At 34.1% G+C, this 10,611-nt stretch overlaps 1 protein-coding gene across 1 annotated transcript in view; it reads left to right on the top strand.

Moving 5' to 3' along the window:
* Positions 1-3,262: 3,262 nt before the first annotated feature.
* The window catches only part of LOC136036140 (activating signal cointegrator 1 complex subunit 3-like), a gene marked incomplete in the record, with an annotated part of 134,567 nt that continues 127,218 nt past the window's right edge, over positions 3,263-10,611 (top strand). The window contains 1 exon segment of the mRNA XM_065718176.1: positions 3,263-3,356.

Here is a 10,611-nt window from a genome sequence, read left to right as displayed (position 1 = left end):
CTAATGGTATTAAAATTCCGTTTCTTAGAGATTCTGTTACTATTGAGCCGGGTCGCTCCTTACTACAGTTCGCTACCACGAACTGTTTGAAAGTATTTTTGTAATTTCAAAAGAGCTATTTATTCTAATTAAACGGCCTTTGTGATTCAGGTTTCATTCTTAAATAATTGAAACAAAATTCGAACTTTAGTATAAAAAGCGAGGTATTGACGAGGGAGCCAACCCCCTTGTATATGTAATAAAAATATACGAATATAGAAGTTCGTTACGTAAGTTAATATGTTAGTTACGTATAATTATTACTAATAAAAACGTTCGTAAATAGAATTAAAGTAATAGTGACCTTTTTAAGTAACAAAAAACTGGAGGGCAACTAGGCCACCTCTCCCGCCCCTTTTTTCTCAAAATCGTCCGATCAAACTTTGAGAAAGCCATTTAGCCAAAAAAGTAAAATTAATCTGCAAATTCTTTTAATTATTCATTTACGGTGAGCCTAAATCAAAACCTGCATTAATTCAAAAACGTTCAGAAATTAAATAAAAACATGCTTTTTAACTAAAAGTAAGGAGCAACATTAAAACCTAAACGAACAGAAATTATTTCCTATATGAAAGGGCTGTTACCTCCTCACGGCTCCACTCTTTACGCTAAAGTTTGACTCTTTTTCACAACACTACTTTCTAAAACAATAAAAAACTTTAGTGTAAAAAGCGAGGTGTTGAGGAGGGACAACCCCTTTCATATACGAAATAATTTTTGTTCAACTACCACCAGAAGAAATTCCTCCTGAAAACGTCAGTATACTTCCCAATAACCAACACTGCATAGAAACAATCGGCTAAGCTCATAACTTGCAACCCTTTCCCCAAGGACAGGGATTAAATCGTCTTCAAAGACATAGCTATTAGATGTATCGACTATGTTGAACACAATGGCCAGCTCAAAATTTTGATCCGGTGACTTTGGGAAAAAATGAGCGTGACAGGGGGGCTTAGTTGCCCTACAATTTTTTGTCACTCAATAACGGCCCTAGAACTTTAAGCACCCTTAGAATGAGCCATCTTGCGACATTCTACGATTACTGGATTGATACTATCACCCCAGAGAAAAAAAGAAATAAACACACATCCGCGATCTTTCTTCAGGCAAAAAAATACAAAATTCACAATTTTGCAGATAGAAGCTTCAAACTTCTGCAGTAGGGTTCTCTAATATGCTGTATCTGATCTTGTGATTTTCATTAAAATTTTATGACTTTTGAAGGGCATTTCCCCTTTTTTTGAAAAAAGGCAAATTTTCTTAGACTTGTAACTTTTGATTGATTCCGTCTTTTAGAGTTTCGGTTACTATTGAGCAGGATTGCTCCTTACTACAGTTCGTTACCACGAAATGTTTGATTACACTTTGAAACATTAACGGGGCCCCAAAGACTAAATAAACCAACGGTTTAAAACAAACTTTGAAACATAGCTGTCCAGTAAAAAAAAAAAATTCCATTCTGGCTGTTTAGGAATGATTATTGCTATTTTTGTTAGTCTTAATAGTAAAATTTTAACTCGAAAATAGATTTGTCGAAATTTTTGAAAAGATCCTGAAAATAAATTGAATTAAATTGAATTTGAAATAAAATCAACTCGGTTTTCTGTAATGAAAGGATGATAGCCACTACTGAAGTTGTCAACCCCTTGAAACTTTCGAACTAGTATATCTCATGAAGGAATTTTTGTATAAAAAATGGATGACATATTTTGATCAACTCATCAAGAGCAATCGATTGCCGTTGAAAAAAATTCTATCTGTCTTAGTTCAAAAGTTGATTTTTTTTTTTTGCCGTAGGCCAACTTTCTAACGTCACCACCTAGAAAGGAGCAAAGGATAAGCTCCAATTTCTTTAGCAATGACAGAACTTTTAAAGTTTAAGAGTTAAATCTGATAACATTTCTCTACCTCAATCCCAAGTCCGAAAAAAGAAATTTCTCATGAAATTTCTCATTCTATTTCTCATAAAGGAATTTTTGTATAAAAAATGGATGACATATTTTGATCAACTCATCAAGAGCAATCGATTGCCGTTGAAAAAAATTCTATCTGTCTTAGTTCAAAAGTTGATTTTTTTTTTGCCGTAGGCCAACTTTCTAACGTCACCACCTAGAAAGGAGCAAAGGATAAGCTCCAATTTCTTTAGCAATGACAGAACTTTTAAAGTTTAAGAGTTAAATCTGATAACATTTCTCTACCTCAATCCCAAGTCCGAAAAAAGAAATGATAAACCCAGCGAAAATCATTGCAGCACTTTCTGACCCGTGGGAAAATGCCGCTTTTTTGCTTCTGTAAATTTTCTATTTATCACTCAAAAAAGATATATTGTCTGTGGGGCCGAGTAACTGCCGCATATATTTAACACTTATAGATTTTAGTCCATCTTCAATTTAAAAGTGGTGCCTGCCTTCTAGAACGGAGCTTTCCACTCGAAAGCAGAAACATGATTTGATGAAACGAAAGCTTGGCTGCACAACTTCAGATACTCCTCTCTGACATAGGCTACATAGCTCCACTTCACTTTGCACACCATAGGCTCTGGCTCGTGGACAAGCAAAAACCATCCTTTTTGGCCCCAGGCAAGAGTTCTGTTGAGCTTTCCAAAATGTAATGCCATATTCATCAATCTGGCCTGAGGTCCACACTTTCCGTAAAAACCGCACAGGTTAGACCCTTACCAGTTTCCAGGAATAAGCCGACATCGGCGGCATAGGAAAAAAAAATACAGGACAAAACCAACGTGTTGCTCTCGCAACACAACTCTCTATTGAGAAAAATTCACCATTCGTAGCTAATCTAGTAATTATAATTTTATTTTTTCTTAGTCTTAATAGTAGAAGGTTATTTTGATAACACATGTACAGAAATTTTTAGAAGAACCCGAAATACCAAAAAAATGATGTGACATCGAAACTGATGTTATGTTAAAGGTGTTTTTGGCTTAAATACTTCAGCAGATTTGTTTTCTTCATTAACTTCTTACTATCGGTACATTTTTTGTTGGTAAAATAATCCAGTTAGTATGAAAATGAATACATCACTTGATATTTCTAATTTCATCCTTGCTAGATTATGCTGTAGAATGTAAATTTACCTTACTATCCAGTCAGATAGAAGCACTTGACCCAAAATAATATTCCCATGCCATACCGGGTGGGACCTGGGCCCTACGTTTCGAGTTACGGATCTAGACACGGCTTCAATTACATTGCATTCGAATTTAAAAATATCCAGGAGTCGCTTCTTAGATATTTTTTTAAATATTATGAAACCTGCTTTCTGATAAAAGGCTAAAAAAGACTCATTGATAAAAAAAGGTAACTGAGTTGAAAGTTTCTATAAATTTTACATCTTTGAGTTATTGTTTATCGAAAAACAGGTTGTCCATGAATGGGTTTTAAAGAGTTCACAGCCTAAGAAAGGAAGAATTTTGTTTTTGCTAGAAAAGGCTTTTTTTTTAGAAAGGTTAGGGTTATAGGCTATACCATACAACTAATATTAAATACTATAGTTTATATATAGAGAAAAACCCTAGCCAATCATTATATATAGAATTTTACATGAATTAACATGAATTAGCCAACTACTCTGCTAATTGTAGAATTATATAGGCTATACACTATTAAATTAGCTAATTAATTGGCTATTCATATCTAGGCAATTATTATAAACTTAAGTTTAAAATAGCCAACTTGTCAGTTATCAATAATTTTTCTAAACTTTCTTGTGCTTAGATTAGCCTACCAGTTAGCTATTAGATCTCACCTATATATACACTTCTGCCTGAATTAGCCAACTAGTCACATTTTGTAATTATTCACATAATATAGTCTATGTCTATGTAACAGTCAAAGTCTCTAATTAGCCACAATCCTACTTTTCTAATTTCCTTTCCTGTATATACATAAACTCAATTCAGTACCCAACTCATTTGCTATTTTATGGTAAAATTCTAGTTAATTGACTTCTTGCTATCTCGGAAAAGTTTAGGTTAGGAAAATGAAACTTTCAGGGATGGGTCTACAGGCTAAAGTATGTCCCAGGAAGGTATTTTAAAGTACCCACCTCCACCCCTTCTCCTTCTAGAGGGCCCTGAAATTTGCCTACATGACAGGTTGATACCTAATAAAATTTTGACAAAACAACATTTTACCTTAATTTTCTGTTACTAGTTACTTTTTCTCTGCCTTTAGTTCTGAAAATGCAATTCCTGTTATTTGAGTAGAATTCTGAGCCATATCAATGTTTTTTTTTTCAAAATTCAGGCAATGTATTTTCATATCTTTAAAACCTTATAAAATGGAATTGAGCAAAGTTATGAAGCTGAAAACAATTTTGTTGTACTTCAATTCAGCAGAAGATCTATTTTGCAAGGTTTCACTTTTATAGCACACATATTTTTAAAGGTCAGGGCCCTCTAGAGGGAGAAGGAGTGGAGGTAGTTGCTTCAAAATACCTTCCTGGGACATACTTTAATCTGTAGATTCATCCCTGAAAGTTTCATTTTCCTAACCTAAACTGTTTCTGAGATAGCAAGAAGTCAATTAACTAGAATTTTGCCATATTTTACATTTTTGTGTACAATTAAACTGTTTTTCAATAGCCCACTGGTTTGCTGTATTTAGGATGTTTATACACAAAGCAGTTAGATATTTTAATTATATCACATTTCATATAACTGACTTACCAGTAAAGTGAACATACAAATTGATGCTTTTTATGAATATAATAATTGCTTCTATCACAAATTCAAATTTAAGCAATTTTTGACCTAACCCAACCTAAGGTAACCTAACCAGGTAAATGTATCACAGTTCATGTAATTGACTTACCAATAAAGTGAACATATCACTTGATGCCCTTTTTTATGCTCTTTACAAATATAGTGATCGCTTCTATTGCAGATTCAAATTTTGAGCACTTTTTGAGCTCTTAAAAATGACAAATTTTCAGTTAAATTATGAGTAATTGGTTGTTTTGACAAAATAACACTAGGTTATTCCTGTTTTCTTGGTTGTTTTTGAGAAAATAATACTACATTGTCTCAGTGTCAAAATTATTTACAGTTAGGTCAGGTTGCATTAGGTCAAAAAGTGCTTAAATTTGAATATATAGGTTAATGTATAAATATATAAATTTTATATAGGTTATGTATAAAGTTGTGTAGATTATACATTTATCCATCAAGGGGTAGAGACAAGGTGAAGTAATACACTTTCATGAATAAAATATTTTACAAGCAAGGTGTCATTTTAAGGGTCTCTGTAAGGGCTCAAAATTGAATTTGCAAAAAAGTAATTAGTATATTAGGGAAGAGCTTAAAAAGATACATCATATGGTGTGTTCTTGTTCTAACTAGCTAAGTAACAGAATTACTCCAAATATAACCACCTTTCTTAACCTTGGAAAAAATATTTTTCTCTATTTTGGTTTGAGTGTGCTTTTCTATAACTCTTGGCTTAGAATTCAAGATAATATTCTTGTCAATCATCTTTTCTGAACAAAACACAGCAATAACAAAAGAGTAGTACCATTTAATTCTTCAATCATTGCTCTTTCTAGATTAATGGTTTCTACTCTGACAGTTTTCATCCCCTTTCTAATAGGGTCAGATATGGCCCTAGACTGTTTACAAAAAATGTAAGAAAATAATGTAAAAACAAAGTTTTTGCCTTATAATATGTAGAAAATTTTTGTTAATTGAATTTTTGTATTTTCTTCTGTATTCATCTACATACCAGAAGACTTACCAAACTGTTCTCATTGTGTCACAAGGGCATGCTACTATAGACCAGAGAAAAAAATTAAACAGAAGAGATTAGAGACTAGAGAAAAAAAAATCAGAGACCAGATGTAGTCTCTATGGTTCAAGCAAAAAAAAAAACAGGGCTAAATCTAGTTCTTTTTCAAGGAGAGGGAAGGTTGTTATTAACAACCATAATATTTAGAAAGAGTCTTTGTTGGGGATTTGAATTTTAAGTCATATTATAATTTTTTTTTCATGTTTAATAGACATTTTTCCCAATTCTATAAAATTTTGCAAGTCTAGATGAGTTGGCCTTGAGCCTTCTTTGTTCTTTGGATCTGTTTCTAAAAGCTGTGCTTTTATAAAATATGTTTTGACCAAGTTCATCAAAGGCATGCGTCTTATGGAGAGAGGGGGAAGATGCTGGAGGTAGAATCTTCAAATGCCTGCCTAGGCCACATTTTAGGCTGTAGAGACATCTTTAAAAGTTTCACTTACCCAGCTCAGTTACTTTCCAAGATGATAAAAAGTCCCTTATCGAAAATTTCACTCTTTAGTAAGGTTTTAGTAGCAGTTGAACCTTGGTGTTCTATATGCTTAAACAATGTTGTATTTTACCCTTGTTTCATCTATGAGCCAGCCTAATACATCAGCTATCAGTGCTTAGAAAAATAACTTAAGAGAGTATAATACATATAATCTACTAAAATTTAAGGGTAAATTTGTTGATGCTTAGTGGATGTTGCTAACTAAAAAGTGAACATACCACTTTATGCATCTACTCTTGCAGATTCCAAATATACCAATTGTTACCCTAACAAATCCACCCCAAACTCCTCCCCCTAAACAGGACTGGTAAAGGTTTCCTATATGATAGAAATCAGATAAAAAGAAAAAAATAACATTTGACTCCCTTTTCAATGCTGAAGTCACAGTTAAATCCAGACCCCCCCCCCCCCCCTAATGAGTTCAGATGTAGCTGTAGTCTATATGGGCTATTTTTTTTTTTTTTTTTTATTGATGTTATAAAGAAGAGATAATTGTAGATACAAAAAATCAGCAAAATTTTGCGTGTAGCCTGGGGTTATATGTGGCTCAGTTGGGGAAGAGGTTTTTTACTATAATAGCAACTATTATATTTGGAAATTGCACTGAATAAAGAGCCTGATGGTATATTTTCTCTACCTGGTTTCTACCCTATAATGAGTCTTAACCAATGCGTCAGGTATAACCCTGGGCTGTAAAAAAAGCTGTTTTTCATGGGTGCTGGCAGGAGGGAGGGCATGACCCCCCTGGAAATTTGGGACTATAAAGTAATTATAAGGAAGTCAAAGAAGAGAGAGCATAATTGGAGAAAACCATGGAAAAAATGTGTGTTGCCCCATTGTTGGCTCCAAGAATAACAAAAGTGTAAATAAATAACTAAAATAAATAAATAACAAAAGTAAAAGAGCCTAACTATTGATAACGTTAAATCAAAGAACCATCTATTTATGCTGACCCCAAATATGTATTTGTTTATTAGTAATTAGTGCAGTTATTAGTACACAAGAAAGTTCATTTAAATATATTAAAAAAAGGAAGACCAACTTAATAAGGGGCAATTTCGGTAAAAACATGCTGTCAACTTTTGCTTGCATTGCAAGAATACCCATGAGCTGATATATGCCACTATAAACAGAAATATTTCCTCTATAATCAGAAAAGTTCAAAACTGTTGATAGGCTATTGTTAAAAGTATCCATCCAATGCTTCAGCATTGCTCTACAGAACTGTCTGCTATTAGTTTATATCTTAGTTCTTGTAAGTAGGTTATTGTTTTGTGTATTTTTTTGTAACTACTTACTTATTTAATTTTTATATACTTTAATTTAATATGGTTTTTCCATTGTATTCAGAAAAATGTTTGTCCCTAAACTTCATAAAATAAATAAAAAAAAAATTTTTTTCAACTGAAAGTGAAGAGCAACATTAAATCTTAAAATGAACAGAAATTATTACGTATATGAGGGGTGTTGCCCTTTCTTCAACACATTGCTCTTCATGCTATGGTTTTTTGGCACTTAAAATAAAATTACTTATTGCTCTAATTAAAAGATTCTTGTGTTTCAAGAGTTGTTTTTAAAGAATTGGGACAAAATTTAAACTTTGGCGTAAAGAGTAATATGTTGAGGACGGGGAAACCCCCTCATATACGTTATAATTTCTGTTTGTTTTAAGTTTTAATGTTGCTCCCCTTCAGCTGAAAAAAAATTGTGTTTTGTTAAATTTAATTTCTGATTATTTTTTTAAATAGCGCCAGGATATCTGGCTCCACTTCCATGGAAAAATCCCCCTACCCACAGAAATGTCCTTTGGACAATTCAATCCTGGCAAAAATTTCCTTCAAACAATTACCTTTAACATCTCCATGCATAAAATTGAATAAGTAAAGAGAAAGCAAGACAGATAAAGAAATTTTGTATAGGAACTCTGGCAAATTCACCTAGTGCAAAATTTCCTCTGAAGAGTTCATCCCCTGGAAACTTATCTCTCTGCGGAAAATTTCCCCCTTGCAAAATCCTCCCAGCATAAAATTCCTCCTTCCCTTGCAATTCAAAAAATGTATGCTTACTTCCTAATATCTAATAATATACATAAACAATGGGCAAATTTCACAACTTAAAAGCTGTTTCCCCATGGGGTGTAGGGGGTCATTTTATCTTCAAAGTTATAGTTATTGGGCCTTTAAACTATGCTGAACAAAATAGTTATTTCAAAATTTTTCTCGGACAACTTTGGAAAAAAATGACGTGGGAGGGGATCTAGTGGCCCTCCATATTTTTCGGTCACTGAAAACGGGCCCTAGAACTTTTCATTTCCGTTACAATGAGTCCTCTCCCTGGGAAAAAACAAAACAAATAAACATGCATTGACGATGTTTTTTCTGTAAAAATGGGAAACCTCACATTTTGAAGATTGGAGCTTGAAACCTCTATGTTAGGATTCTCTGATATGAAGTGTCTAATAAAAAGATTTTCAATAAGATCGCTTGCTTTTTTGGTAGTGTTTCCTCTTTTTTCAAAAATCAGGCAAATTTTCTCAGATTTTGGTTTGGGTGGCTGACAGTAAATTGAAAGAACTTTATATATTTAGAATCAGTATAAAAAGCCAATACTGCTGGTATAGCGATTGTCATGAGAATTCCGTTTTCAGTTTTGGTGAATATTGGCCCGAGTCACTTTTTACTTCCAGTTTTTAATGAAAAACTATTTGATAAGATTCTCTTGTGATGAAATTTTTTTGAACCTGTTCATTTTTTTTAGTTGAATAGGACAATAAAAAGAAAAAGGGTCGATTTGACAGCCGTATAGTTAAGTTTCAATTTTTTTTTAATTTTTCTATTCTATTTTTTTATGGCACTTGGTAAATACCAAGTGCCATAATCACAAATTCTGTCGGTCTGTAAGTCTGTCTGTTGGCTCTGGTTTCGCTAGTTTAGGCACTTCCACATAAAGCTAGAACGATGAAATTTGGCAGGCGTATCAGGGACCAGACCAGATTAAATTAGAAATAGTCGTTTCCCCGATTCGATCATCTGGGGGGGAGTGGGGGTTGGGCGGTTAATTTCGGAAAAAATGAGGCATTTTAACTTACGAACGGGTGATCAGATCTTAATGAATTTTTGATGTTTAGAAGGATATCGTATCTCAGTGCTCTTATTTCAAATCCCGACTGGATCTGGTGACATGGGGGGGGGGGGTTGAAGGGGGGAACCCACAATCTTGGAAAACGCTTAGAGTAGAGGGATCAGGATGAAACTTGGTGAGAAAAATAAGCACAAGTCCTAGATATGTAATTGTCATAACCGGAACGGAATCGCTCTCTTTGTGGGAGTTGGGGGTAGGGTTAACTCTGAAAAATTAGAAAAAATGAGGTATTTTTAACTTACGAAGGAGTGATCGGATCATAATGAAATTTCATATTTAGAAGGATCTCGTAACTCAGATCTTTTATGTTAAATCTCGACCGAAATCACTGTCATTGGGGGGAGTTGGGGGGACCGGAAATCTTGGAAAACACTTAGAGTGGAGAGATCAGGATGAAACTTGGTGGGAAGAATAAGCACAAGTCGTAGCTACGTGATTGACATAACCGGACTGAATCCGATCTCTTTGGGGGAGTTGTAGGTAATTCGGAAAAATTAGAAAAATTGAGGTACTTTTAACTTACGAACGGGTGATCGGATCTTAGGTATTTAGAAGGATATTGCGTCTAAGAGCTCTTATTTTAAATTCTGACTGGATCTGGTGACATTGGGGGGAGTTGAAGGGGGGACCCAAGATCTTGGAAAATGCTTAGAGTTGAAGGATCAGGATGAAACTTGATGGGAAAAATAAGCACAAGTCCTAGTATTTTTTAACTTACGAAGGAGTGATCGGATCTTAATGAAATTTCATATTTAGAAGGACCTCGTAACTCAGATCTCTTATGTTAAATCCAAACCGGATTCAGTATCATTGGGGGGATCCAGGGAGGTTGGGCAAAAATCTTGAAAAACACTAAGAGTGGAGAGACTCTTTTGTACAGGTTTTTTTTTTTGTGGGGGGACTTCATTGTTACTAATTACTAGTTTCGGCGCAATGGTTCTCCTGTCCTCTTGTGTTTAACATTTTTCGAAGTTATTCCATTATTCATTCATTTCAATTTTTTGTTAATTAAAAGAGGGCCTTTCCGAAGCCAAGAGCGGGGGGTTAGCAAAAAAACAAAAAACCTGCACAAAAGAGTCTTTAAAAGCTGGGGGTTTGGGGGGCGGCAGCCCCCCAACTGCCTCTTCTAATTCCTGT

The sequence above is a fragment of the Artemia franciscana genome, chromosome 2 (assembly GCF_032884065.1).
Source record: "Artemia franciscana chromosome 2, ASM3288406v1, whole genome shotgun sequence".
Classification (NCBI taxonomy): Eukaryota; Metazoa; Arthropoda; class Branchiopoda; order Anostraca; family Artemiidae; genus Artemia; species Artemia franciscana.
Note: the sequence above shows the minus strand (reverse complement) of the source record. Positions and strands in the feature narration are given on the sequence as shown.